Raw genomic sequence first — 14,489 nt, forward strand, 5'->3', positions numbered from 1 at the left:
AAAACTGTTAATATTATAGTCAGGCTGTCTGTTGTTGCCCAAATGAGGATGGGTTTCCTTTTGAGTCTGGTTCCTCTCGAGGTTTCTTCCCCATGTTGTCTGAGGGAGTTTTTCCTTGCCACCGTCGCCACAGGCTTGCTCATTGGGGATAGATTAGGGATAAAATTAGCTCATGTTTTAAGTCATTCAAATTCTGTAAAGGTGCTTTGCGACAATGTTTATTGTTAAAAGCGCTATACAAATAAACTTGATTTGATTTGAGTGTCTACAGTGTGCACAATTAAACAGTTCCTGAGTTTAAATTCACACTACTTCATAAAGCTAATTCCTAAGACTAATTTGCCCAAATGCCAGCCTTACTTCCAGATACCCCAAAGTTTCACGGGGTTCACAGAAGTTCGTGGGTCACTTCCATGAGAGCGCAGAGGTTTCCTTGGTCCGAACTTCGTCGTTTGTGAAGAAAAGTCTCTGATCAAACAGTGTGCACAGTGATTAAGTCAGAAGGAATCCAGTCGCTTCTAACTTTTAATTAACTGCTTGGGCGGCAGTCGTAATGTTACTTATAATAAACAAACAAACTGGTTGTAACTCAACTAAGTGAGACAGCGCAACTTAAGTAGTTTTACGTGGCCAGTGGTATACGAAAGTGCGCTGAGTTTTCTTTTTCTTGAAAGGCAGACGTCTTGATCTTGCAAGTTCTGATGAGCGGGTGTCTCTTTATGTTTGTATGACGAGGTCCACAGCACCAAAGAGAAAGAACGGAAGTTGTTCGAGTCACTTATGGAGTCAGGGAGGATGTGATGTAGTTAATCCCGCCTAGGCGTGACGTAGGTCATCGCGGAAGTTAGTTGATGGGATTTGTAGTTCTAGACGGGACACGGCTGTACCTCCTCTCACCTGTGATCTGTTTGCTCGTAATCAGTGTGTGTGCATAAAAGCTGAGTGAGTTTCTGGGATCCAGACAGACTCTTGCATCTTTCATCCAGCCACTGACGTTTCTGGATTCTGAGTCATGGGGAAAGCAAAGGAATTGTCAACGGATCTACAGGAAAAGGTAGTTGAACTGTATAAAACAGGAAAGGGATACAAAAAGATATCCACGGAATTGATAATGCCAGTCAGCAGTGTTCAAACTGTGATTAACAAATGGAAAATCAGGGGCTCTGTTAAAACCAAATCACGGTCAGGTAGACCAAAAATTTACGCCAAACAGCACAGAGACAAGCCTCAAAACTTCTGGAACAAGGTAATTTGGAGTGATGAGACCAAAATTGAACTTTTTGGCTACAACCATAAACGTTACATTTGGAGAGGTGTCAACAAGGCCTATGATGAAAGGAACACCATTCCTACTGTAAAGCACGGAGGTGGATCGCTGATGTTTTGGGGATGTGTGAGCTACAAAGGCACAGGAAACTTGGTCAAAGTTGAAGGAAAGATGAATGCAGCATGTTATCAGCAAATACTGGAGGCAAATTTGTGCTCCTCAGCCCAGAAACTGCGTATGGGACGTATTTGGACGTTCCAACATGACAATGATCCAAAACACAAGGCCAAGTTGACCTGTCATTGGCTACAGCAGAACAAAGTGAAGGTTCTGGAGTGGCCATCTCAGTCTCCTGACCTCAATATCATTGAGCCACTCTGGGGAGATCTCAAGCATGCAGTTCATGCAAGACAGGCCAGAAATTTACAGGAACTGGAGGCTTTTTGCCAAGAAGAATGGGCAGCTTTACCATCTGAGAAAATAAAGAGCCTCATCCACAACTACCACAAAAGACTTCAGGCTGTCATTGATGTTAGAGGGAACAATACACAGTATTAAGAACTGGGTTATGTAAACTTTTGATCAGGGTCATTTGGATGTTTTTTGTTGTTATTATGATTTAAAAATAGAAACCACAGTTTATCAATAAATGGCTTCACCCAACCACTAACCATGAGTGGGGAAAAAAGTTTTTGTGTTATCATTCATATTCTCTGAAAAAAGGCCAAGAAAGCAAAAATTCTGCCAGGGTATGTAAACTTATGACCACAACTGTAATTTACTATGTCTGGATAGGTCACAGCTGGCAGGATGTCAACATCTTGCTCCCACTCAGCCCCAGCATCACTGTAAGGGTCAAAACCATCTATCAGTCAGTTTCTCTACATATGGAGCACTTGCATGTGACGTCACAGCCGATCCAGATTGTGACAGACGCCATCTTGTCGGTCAAACGCCATATTCCGCCTTCTACTTCTACTTCTGGTTCTACTTCTGCTTTTACTTCTACCTTTTCTTCTGGAAAACCCTACTATATACAATTCTACTACAACGGCTGCGGCTACAAGCTCTCCCTACCTGTGCACGTTTTTTATGTTTTTTGTGTGTATTTTTGCATGTTGTTCATCTGTACCGGACTTCAATATCCACTACAACCATATGGACTTACTGGACATTGGTTTCCAGCAGAAAATGACGGTTTGTAGCGATTTCCATCGCATGCACAACATTCCGGACGTGGGAAAAAAAAAACGTTCCGGACGAGATAGCGAGACCAGCGGGGTCTCCGTGGATTGTTATCGGAGGCAAAGCGAAGGAGGCGGTGCCGGGAGCGGAAGCAAAAGCGAGGCTGCAGAGCCGGCCTGTTGACTAAGCTCAGAAAACAGCTACTCAAATCTCCACTGCCAAGCCTCTACCTCTCCAACGCCAGATCCATGTAAACAAGATGGACGATTTGGAATTACAACTGGAATTACCTTATTCTATTCTATAATCGGCTGGTCAGTGCTATACTCAATACTTAAGTGACTTACCCATCCAATGAGGATTCTTGTTTACAAGATGCCACATCTGAGTCGCTGACAAATCCTGAATTTCTGTAAAGATAACTGTCCAGAGATTTATAAGCACGCAGTGCTTCACCACTGAACAGCGAGGGAAAGTTAATGAGGTAATTATACACGTCCGGGTATTCCGCTGACAGTTCAAAATCCGGTCGTGAAAACTCCTTCCGGTAAGCCATAAGGGTCACAAATCTGTAGATCGTTTATTTTAGACATATATCTAGTTATCTGTTCATTAGAAAAATGAGCCGTGTAGTCCGTCGGTTGAAATTGATCCATTCTGTACACGAGTGCAGCAGTATTCAGCGGTGTTTTTGACCGACAAGATGGCGGTTGTGTACTTTCCAGTCACGTGACTGCAAGATCTCTATTGCTTCCTTTCAGCAGGCTTCAGGGTTTTGAAATAATCTGCCATGTCTACAGACCAGCCACTGTCCCCCCCCAAAAAAAAAATATCACAGGTTTCTTTCAAGTCAACTGTTGTCAATAAATCACAAATAAAACACCTCAGATTTGTTTAAGTCATTTGTCACTCCACTTTATTCCCGTGGGTTCACTTACCGCTGCCGTTATTCCCCCCCCCCCAAACCATGAGTTTGTTGTACTTGGCAAAGAGTGCTATTACTTCCGGTAGTGGTGACATCAGTGGTAGTGGTCTATTGAGCTCCAAGCCTCTGATCCCTGGAGAGAGAGAACTCTGTCTAGCAATTAGCTCTGGCAGTAACAAAGCCTGTTACTTTAACTCGATGCTAAAGGCCCAACTCACAAATTTCTGCATCCTGTTTTCGTTCTGATTTTATTCTGACAGTTGTGACCAGAAGTGATTTGTATCCCCACCACTTTGATGCTTCTTTGAGGATGCTATCCTCGCTGCTATTCTTCATCCATCATGCTGTGTACAAAGTACAACTGTGTAACCAGGAAATTTATAGTTTTAACATGAAGTCCGTTTTGTTGAAGTTAGCAACTGTTCACTGATGGAGACTTAAGTGTAAAACTATTCAGAACAACTGCAGTCTTAAAGTTATCATGATGATTGTAGTCTTTACTCATCATAGAAGATGGCTCTGGACACTTACAGTTTTGCTAAGTGTGTCTTTTGACAGTCCATACAGGGCCATCCTCCACAGGGGCAATGCAATGAGACTCCAACCAGATGTCGGGCATCAGGATGGATCAGACAGGTCTGAAGGGCAGGAGGAATGCAGGCCATTTCGTCCAACAACCATTTCGTCTAATGCCTTTTCATCCAATAGCTAAGACGTTTCGTCCAAAGCCTTTTTCATACACACTATCAATTATTTTATATTTCTTGTATTTGTTTGAAAAAAGGAGGAATTCTCAATGGAATTTGACCAATGCAAAACAGTTTTGCAGCGTGTAGTTTAACCACCTGCCACTCACCAAATGCGAGTTGTGAAATCTAATGGCAAGTAAAGATCACCCTAGGCTCGCCTTTCTTGGCAAATGTGGTCAAAGTGATGGGTTCCTATTTAGTATTCATGTAAAATCCAAGAAATATTTGACAAAAACTCTTTCCTTGCGCATGTTGGGGGCCACCATTGCAAAATGAAAACAAAACCAGAAATGATCCCAGATAGCAGAGGGTCGTTGATTCGACGTGGAATCATCGGCATGTTCTTCGACCTATACGCCGTCGAATCACCGTCGATCACCGACGTTGATTCAACACCGCTTTGCTCATACGAGTTTCCATTGAAATGACGTTGAAAAGTGGCTGGTGGTCGACAGAGAATAGACCCCCTTTCACCCTTTATTCAACTACGTATTTCGGTCGATTTATAGTTGAATTTTCGGCGATGATTCATCCAACTTTACTTCCTGTTTTATGTACAACAGGAAGGCTACAAATTAAGCAAAACAGGCTAAATTAAACTAGCTAACAATAAAGCATTGGAGCTCTTGCCTAGGATGAACACGCATTACGTCAACCATGAAGGTGAACATTTATATCAATGTGCGTAGGCTACGTCCTGTTTTATGTACAACAGGATATAAAAAATGCATGCACCAATGCACTCCTCCTAATGTTTGTCAAGCTATGTAATAAGGCATACATTTTACCATTTATAAGGAACAGAACACACTTGAACAAGTTCTTAGAAACATTTTCGGATTTATTTACAAATGTACAATTTTGTAGCCTACTCCTCCTGCGGCGCAGACACCTGTACATGGAAACAGAAAAACATAACCGAAATTAATTTGATGCAGCATTGACAAAGAAAGTCAGCAGTAGGCTATTGGTTTCAAAATGAAATGCCACCCTACATCATGTCTCCTCATTCCTCCCTCTGGCGCATATTTCAGCCACTTCTTCACGGTGTCACTGAAATTGGCGCGCGTGCTCCCTGGCAGCTGCTTTTGTAGAGCATCTGAAAGAAAAAGAACAAAACATTGAGAATTTGCATGATGATAATTGTTTAAGTTTGAGTTGGGAAGACTATGTCACACTCTAGTGGTAGGTGGCAAGTAATGGCATTAATACAGAAAATATATGTAAAAATCAGAAACCATAGGTGTGAATCTTGTGACAATTAAAACGGGATTTAAAAATAATAATAGTAGTAATTTCCCCATTGACAAAGCGGAAATAGAAATGCCACTACCAAACCATTCGTCACTCAGTCAGCCTCCCTGGACTTGCCTGCACACCTGCTTTTTCTGAGTAAGGCGCCTGGTAAGTTTCTTAATCCTTTGCATCTTTCACAATATGTTTGTTATTGTCATTATAATCGTAATGTTACAGTTAGTGAAGGAGTTGTTAAAGAACATTTAGAAGTAGTGTGCAAGTACTTGTGACAGCTTTCTATTTTACCCTCTTTTACAGCTTTGTGCACATGCATAACCTACCAAACAGGACATCATGCATTTTGGTGTCCTTAAAGGCAGTTTTTTCCCCCTTTCCAGCCCAGTTGAACTGGCTGGCCAAGCTGTTGTCCAGGAGGCTACGCAGCATCCGCCTCACCGTGACCCCTACATCAGTTCCGCCACAAAGGGCTAAGGTAGACACCTGATAGAATAAAATGTAGCATGAAGACAATGTGAAAGTATTCAGTGTTTATCATTGTTTCATTGATTCACAACGACATTAAATATTTGTGTTTCCTTCTGCAGGTGTTGCAGATGATTGGAAAAGAAAGGTAAGAATAAGTACCATCAGCTGCTTTTGTTTGGCATCTTCCTTGACCAGGGCCTCTGCTGCCAAAAACTCCTCCATGGTGGAGAGTGGGAGCTTGGTAAGGGGTGATGTCTGGGGTGTGTCTTGTCTCCCCATCTCTCTCCTTTGGGCCCTGACCTCTTGCTCCAGCCTTCCTATCATCCCCTTCATCTCCCTGTTTTCCCCCTTCAGCTCCCTGATTTCCTCCCTCAGCTGGCCAAGGAGAGAGATCACGGTGCTGATGCCCATGTCTGTTAAGTAACACAAAACATTAGGACTTTTGTTACGCATTGCTTGTCATTTTTGAAAAGTGATTACAGTTGAGGACTCACCACGCAGCAACTCATTGTTCCCCTGTTGGGATGGCAGAGGTGTGGCTGAAATATCAGAGTACAATTTAGTTCACTGCAGGGTGCTTAATTTAAATGTCTGTTCTAAATTGACAATTTTCATGTTGATTGATTTCCTCTTTGACTTACCATGGAAGCGGTGACGTGGCTGGGGTGAATCTGAAAAATTGTATGGTCAGTTGATCAGAACACATCTACATAGATGTTTTTTTTGTTTTGTTTTTTTTAGTCGTTTATGGCATAAATCAAGGCAATGTATAGTTACCATGGGTTAGTGGCTGACTGTGATGTAGGGGGCCTGGCAGGGTTTCTGATGACGGTAAATCCGAAAAATAGTAAGCAGTCAGTTTCCCTCCCTCAGCTGGCCAAGGAGAGCAATGACTGTGTTGATGGCCATGTCTGTTAAGTAACACCAAACATTAGGAGTTTTATTTCACTTTGCTGGTAATTTATGACCAGTGAATACAGTTGTGGACTCACCACGCAGCAACTGATTGTTCACCTGTCGCAACGGCAGAGGTGAAGCTGAAATGTCAGAGAGTACAATTTTGTTCACATTTAGTTTAAAACACATCTACAGTACATAGACATTTTTTGTTTGTTTTTTTTTCAGTCATTTATGGCATAAATCAAGGCAATGTATAGTTACCATGGGTTAGTGGCTGGCTGTTAAGTACAAGGCCTGGCGGGGTTTCTGACGGCAGTGAATCTGAAAAATAGTAAGCAGTCAGTTGATCAAAACATCTTCACTTACTTACTGGTATTTTAGTTTCTGGCATAAATAAAGGAAATGCATAGTTACCATGAGTTAATGGCTGGCTGTGAAGGAACTGGCTGGCTGGGTGTCTACTGGCTGGCTGGGTGTCTAAAGACGGAAATGAAATCATTATTATTTCAGACAAGTTCTAGGTCTTCAGTAGAACAACAACAAGTGGTACAGATAGTCACCTTCATTAAGGGAGGGGAATTGCCACTCGCTGTCCAGCTGAGTGGCGTCAATAGATGGTTGTGCCTCCTCCTCGCTGTCCTCCTCAAAATACCTTTTGTTTGGACTTTAAAATAAACACAGGACCTTACTGCCACAGCTCAAAACACAAACGAAACTGTACTTGAACTTATAACTGCAAGTTGTGATTTAAAAATAATTTTTACCATCTTTTCCTGGGCCCCATCTCACCATCAGACTGCAGGTCTGCTGTAAGGCAGCCTTCCTCCAGCGATCGGTTGAGGCAAGACCTGGCTTTGGCAAAGGTGGCTGAAAGGGAAGGCAGTCTTAATGATATTGGCTTAATGCAATATTGAAGTATTGTCATTGGTTTAATGAAGTAGCTATGCAGCTCACCACAGGTTGTCAGCACCCTGATTTTTGGGTGGAATTGCCATCCTTGTCCCGGGGGGATGGAGTTCATGGCGGCCTTCTCAGCTTTTTGGCCACTATAGGGTGGCCAGTAGCATCCCACTTCTCCGTCCACCTCTACCACCCAGCTGAGCGGCACAACTGCTGCACTCTGGTCCTGGAATTCCACCAAGTTCCAAACCTGTGCCATCTATAATAAAAATAATAATAAAACAAAGCACTCCATGGAAAGGATAGTTAGTGCCTGCCATCCAGCTGGAGTACTCCAACTGTCCAGATTCTAATGTAAAAGTAAATGTGTTCTTTGTGTGTGTGTGTGTTTTGTTTTTTTTTTTTCTTTTTCTCCCCATATAGGTTTACGAATGGTGACGAAGAGGGATTGCCACAAAGGTCTCTCCATCTGGGAACAACACACATTTGCCCTGGACAACCTCAAGCTGGTCAACGTTAAGGCAGCTGTCTATGCCAAATACTCTGTAGCAGCCAATGCTTTTGGAGGGGCAAGGATAGTGGAAATATGACTCCCTCCTCTTGAATTTCATGTAAACCACAAAGACAGAGTCACAATGTTTAATTATGTTTTTCACCATTACGATTTCATTTTTAATCACTAGGCAATCATCGCCCTGCTTTGAAGAAAAACAGAAATCATTGAAATGCACTTTTTTAAATTGCTGGCTGGAACTTAAGTGTTGGGGTAATGGGCCCTCCTGGTGTGGGTGTAACAGCTGTGGTTGTGTAGGTGGTGGTGGAACTAAACGAACTGGCTCCTCTGAAAGGCGTTTGACAACCTGTTGTAAAGGTTGAGATGGCTTGCGTAGCAATTTTTTTAGTTTACCCAAATAATTCTCGTAAGGAAAGGATGAGATGTTGTCTAGGGAACCATACAGGCGGTACTCATGTGTCAGATGTATTGTTTGATGTACGCTAAACACAATCTCGTCTTTACCATACACCTCTCCAAAATGCTTCACAAAAGCCATTAACAATTTTTCACAAAAACAAACCATACTTTCAGAAATGTTTGGTGTGAGTAGCAAAAACATGGCCACAGAAAACAACATGAAGTTTTCATAGAGATCTTGTGGAAGAATGTCCCTCAGAACTACTGGCCCACTGTAAATCATAAATTGCCGCAGCTCTGCCGCTTTCCACCTATCAATTTCGGTGAGTTCACGGGGTTTTCGTGCAAATTCAGCTGGAGTATAGGGACGAAGCTGTATCAACTTTTCAGAGATGGCTTTAATGGCTCTTGTAGGCTGCCTTGTGGAGTTTTTCCCCCTCATCCAAAAATGTATCAACTTTTTCGTAACGCCTAGGCAACATAAATGCATGTAATCTATTGGGAAGGCAGACACCATTTTCACCAGACCAGTCAGAGGACTTCTGTTGATGTGGTGGTCCTCATCTACCATATTTTCAAACTCCTCGTCTGACCTTAGCCTAACATCAGTGTCTGGATACGTCATTTTTTTCTGCCAAATACCAGTCTGATAGCACTTATCGCATCCGGAGTACCCATTATGGCATTTAATTTGTTTTACAAATGCTCGAGCAGGAGCATCACAAATGAAGGATGAAATGGCCACCCTCAGCTTTCTACCTCCAAATGTTACCCCACTGCAAAGCAGAGCAGATAGGTCTTTTACAAACTGCGTCAGATAATCAAACACATTGGAGGGTTTTCCAGGGCCACAAAAGATGCCAACTAAAAACGGTGTTCTGGTGTAATCGCAATCAATCAGTGCCAAAATAGGCCAAAACTGAAGCTTGGTGCTTTTGAAAATAGGGAGACCATCGATGTTAAATTGAACTCTTATTGTTTGAATAACATCTGGTAAATGGATGGTGCTTAATTTGGACAAAATTCCCTTTACCAAGCCAAAATGGAAGTATTCCCCATTACCTATGGTCTGTAATGGTACTGCAGGCTTAGTGCCCAATAAGGTCCTAGCATCCTTGGGCAGTTCAGGGTGGCTTGTTCTCAAAATGGTCAACAGAGCAGTAATGGCAATCAAAGGCACAGAGAATGATGCAGCCCAGTGTTTTAATTTTTGGTGAAGCCCTGACTCTTCAAAAGAGTCACCATCAATATGACTGTCACCCTCTGAAGACATGCTACTGCTGTCAGACTCTGCATCACTGCACCCTCCCAACTCAACAGAATCTCCACCATCCTCATCTAAACCCATTGATGATGCAGGCCTGGGAGAGACTGGAGGAGCAAGAGAGACTGGAGGAGCAAGAGAGACTGGAGGAGCATGATTATGCAGAGCTGACTCAAAATCGGACAGAATCTGCCTTTCTAACATTTCAGTAGCCTTCAAAACACGTCTTCTTTTTGACCAATAAGAAGCCATATTCTCTCCCCTAAAGAAATAAATGACTGCAGTACCTTTTGAGGGAATGCCGTGGTAGTGGTCTTCAGGTTCCATTGAGGTAAACATAGGGGGGGACAAAGACAACATTTACGTCATTACATTTGAAATAACCTTACACACACACACACACACACAGGTCAAACAATTGTTTTACAGAAAGTTCTGTTTTAACACCAACAATGTTTTAATGCTTGGATTAATGTTGTAATGGCTGCGACCCATCGGCCTACAGTGTTACAAAACTTAGAGTTTAAATCTAGCATGTAGGCCTAGGTTGCATGTTGTTTTGAGCTGACCTGTTCGTTTGTGTAGCCATGGCGGCCATGAACTTCAAAGATTATCCAGGCTACTTCTGTAGTGACCACTTTGTTTGAGGTACCACGAACGAAATTGCTTATATTCCCTCAACTCATACAAGAAACATGCAGAAACAATGCATCTGCATGTTTGTTTCAAGTGGACACACGCACGCGCGCACACATTTACGCCATTACATTTGAAATAACCTTACACACACACACACACACACACACAGATCAAACAATTGTTTTATAGAAAGTTCTGTTTTAACACCAACAATGTTTTAATGCCTGGATTCATGTTGTAATGGCTGCGACCCATAGGCCTACAGTGTTACAAAGCCCAGCCCCCACAAGCTAGGTGTAGGCTAGCTACCGGTTATAGCCGCGGCCTGTATACTCGATTGAAATGCTTTTTTTTCCAAGACCACAACTATGACCAGTTTTTGGCTAAACAATGCATCTGCATGTTTATTGTATGAATTGAGGGAATATAAGCAAAGTTGGTCGTGGTACCTCAAAGAAAGGTCACTACAAAAGCGTTGGTAGCCTGGATAATGTTTAAAGTTCATGGCCGTGACCCAAACACAAAGCCGCTACACAAAATAACAGGTCGGCTCACAACGACATGCAACCTAGGCCTATGGCGTAGGCGATATGACTGAAGTTCATCTTCTTAAACTGCTTGAAATTGTATTTAAAATTCCCTTTACTAATAGCGACTGAATAATGGTACGTACCAGATGTCCAGGGATGAATGAAAAAGTAGCGTCTATCAGCAGGCCGATCCACAAGAGAGTCGCGTTCCAACTAGTGTTGAAGTTAACCTGCAGCCAGTATACAGTAACGCAAATGACGTCATGCAGTAAACAACGGTGCATTATGGGATAGCATGGGTCATCCAACGACATCGCAATAGGCCTGCCCTTCTTTTTAAATCATGCCTTGAAATCAACAAACTGTAAAAAAAAAAAAAAAACTTTCATAGAAGGTCAAATATTGCTGAGTTCAGACAGTAGACCTAAATTGGTTTTATTCCTTTTTTCATTTACTTATCGTTTACTTGCCATTATCACTTAGCCTATATAGGCCTACTTATATCATTTACTCGTGTCTATGTGTAAGCAGCATAAGACAGACAGACACACTAGTGGCAATTTATAATCCTACCAATGTTGAAAACTGGCCGGCAAAAGTGATGATGGTTCAATGTCGTATATTCAACCTTCTCTGACGGTCGACAGATCAACCTTTACCCACGTTGATTCAACGGTGATAAATCGACCCTCTCAGACGGCGGAGAAATCGACGTTTCACGGCGCCGTTTCAACGTTGATTTTCTGACGTACGACGGAAACCGACCATTCTGACCAAAACTCTACGTCGTTTCAATGACCCTCTGCTATCGGGGATGGGAATCAGTGAATGTCAACTTTGGGCATATTCACCACATATAAATTAATCGATAGTGTGTATGAAAAAGGCTTTGGACAAAATGTCTCAACTATTGGATGAAATGGCATTGGACGAAATGGTCACTGGACCAAAGTGTCCTGATCCTGGCAGGAGAGGTCAGCCTCTTAATGGTGTCTGAGGAGAGAGCAAGAGAGAGAACAGGTTGTTGGGTATGCCTGGTGTCACCTAATGAGTAACAGTATACATTTTGCACTGAGTGCAAGCCGGGATGCTGGCAAGACTGACAGCATAACTAAAAGGGAGAGCCAGAAGGTAACACAGACATGAGAGAGCCCTGGGACGTAAAGCAGCCAGCCACTCCACCATCAACAAACCTGAGTGAATGTGTGAGAGTGGGGGGTGACAGCATCCATACATCCCAGTTTACCAAAACACTCTATGCCTGATGACCCTCCAGATCTACTCCTTTACCTCATAAAAAAACTATTAACAAAAGGCTTGACTAAACAGAGATGTTTTCAGCGGAGACTTAAACACTGACACTGTGTCTGAGTCCTGAACGCTACTTGGAAGGCTGTTCCATATCTGTGGGGCTTTGTAAGAAAAGTCTCTGCCTCCTGATGTAGCCTTCACTATATGAGGTACGGTACCAGCAGATAGCTTGCACCTTTTGATCTAAGTAGGCATGGTGGGTCAAAAAGGACCAGAAGTTTGCTCAGGTACTGTGGTGTGAGACTATTCAGTGCTTTAAAGTGCATATTCTGGACCAATTTCATTCTTTTCTTTTTTTTTTAATATGAAAGTATGTCCCTTGACACACTTATCCAGAAGGATAATTTTGCACAAGGCCATCTGTCTACAGCAGAAAAAAATAAAATAAAACGTGTCTGGAAAAATCCCAAGGGAGTCTGGAGCCAGATTTGTGATGTTACCTGAGGAACCGTGAGCAGGCTGCACGAGCTTTGCGCAGTCTCGGTGCACAGCCTGTGTAGAGGAAGCGCTCCCATTTCTCTCTCATTGTCTGGTCTTTTGGAAAACGATGAGTACTAATCCCATCAAGATTGGTGTTGCTACACCCTCCTACGATACATCTGTTAACCATTTTAATAATTACACGATAATGTTGAAGAAATTTGCAGAAAACCACCAGGTCATATTCTTATAAACAAACCAGCGCTGACATAGGATTCAGAGGGAGTCATCCCTCACATGATGTCATGAAAATCAACGTTTGGTGGGAAATCCAAATGCCAAGTTTTTTCAGAGGCTGACCAATTCACCTCAAATGGCTTGATTTCAACTGAATTTTTCCGGTATTGTGCAAGGTAAACAAATTGCAGAGAATGCAGAATGTTAGATATTTGACCAAAGTTTAATATAAAATAGGAGAATTACATTGATCTTGCTCCTGAATTTACCTGTGATGTGCACTTTAAAGGTCAATATTAGTATTTTAAAAACAATACAAAATTTGATTGGGAGCCAATGCAGTGTGGATAAGACAGGGGTGATGGGGTCATATCTTCTAGTTCTAGTAAGGACTTTTTCTGCTGTGTTTTGAACTGACTGGAGCTTGTTTATGCACTTATTGGAATATCCAGACAGTAAGGCATTACAATAATCCAACCTGGAGGTAACAAAAGCATGAACAAGTTTTTCTGCATCATGTAGTGACATTATATTTCTTAACTTGGCAATATTTCTAAGATGAAAGAAAGCTAACCTTATAATGTTATCTGTCATGGTCCTACCTGTGGGTTTCCTCTCTTCAGATAACATCTCCACTCCTCTCCACTCAGCCTTACCGGCCACGCCCGCATACACTTCCTCTTATTAACTCTCAGTGGCTGTCATTGGCTGTTGCCTATCACCTGCTCCTCCTGTGTGTGTATTTAAGCTGCTGTCCTCCCAAGCTTCAGTGTCAGATCGTCTTCTAGGCATCGACTCCGTCAACTCTTCAGTCCTGGTAACCTGACCCTGCATTTCTGTCCCTTATCTTGCTACCTGATCTGTGACTCTGTGTTCCAGCCTGTTCCCTACTCCTGCCTGTTGTGCTGTCCTGTCTGTCTGCTGGGAGACTGCCTGAACACCTAGTGCCGTCAGCTTACAGCCTCCCTACTCTGACAACAACTGATCCTGTCTGATCTTTGCTGCTAAGCAGGGTCGAGCCTGGTCAGTGCTTGGATGGGAGACCGCAGACATCACCACCATGCTCCCACCAGCCATCCCTGCCTCTCAGTCCTCCTGCCACTGAACTTCACACACTCCCAACTCCCTTTCCCCTATTATCAATAAAACTCAGCATTTAACTTGCGCTCTTGGGTCCTCGTCTGTTTCCCCTGACAGTTATCAGTATGAGTTTCAAACAAAAGACTGGAGTCAATGATCACACCAAGGTCTTTTACTGCTGCACATGAAGAAACAGAAAGGCCATTGAGAGTTACTCTGTAATCAGAAACCCTACTTCTAGCTGCATGTTGTACAGGTACTTCTGTCTTGTCCGAGTTAAGTAGAAGGAAATTCATAAGCATCCTGTGTCTAATGTCCTTGACACATTTCTCAGTTTTATTAAGCTATTGTGTCTCATCTGGCTTTTCAGAAACATACAATTGTGTCATCGCCTAACAGTCACAGCTGATATCATGCTTACGAATAACCTAACCCATAGGAAGCAAG

The 14,489-nt window shown here is 42.6% G+C and overlaps 1 long non-coding RNA gene across 1 annotated transcript; it reads right to left on the reverse strand.

Moving 5' to 3' along the window:
• Window positions 1-6,840: 6,840 nt before the first annotated feature.
• Window positions 6,841-7,215, reverse strand: LOC132871029 (uncharacterized). Its single transcript, XR_009651245.1, has 3 exons — window positions 7,163-7,215; window positions 7,010-7,069; window positions 6,841-6,885 (listed from the first exon to the last, which is right to left on the reverse strand). It is a non-coding gene; the product is annotated as an uncharacterized LOC132871029 (long non-coding RNA).
• Between the last annotated feature and the right edge of the window lie 7,274 nt (window positions 7,216-14,489).

Source organism: Neoarius graeffei, chromosome 22 (genome assembly GCF_027579695.1).
Source record: "Neoarius graeffei isolate fNeoGra1 chromosome 22, fNeoGra1.pri, whole genome shotgun sequence".
NCBI lineage: Eukaryota > Metazoa > Chordata > Actinopteri > Siluriformes > Ariidae > Neoarius > Neoarius graeffei.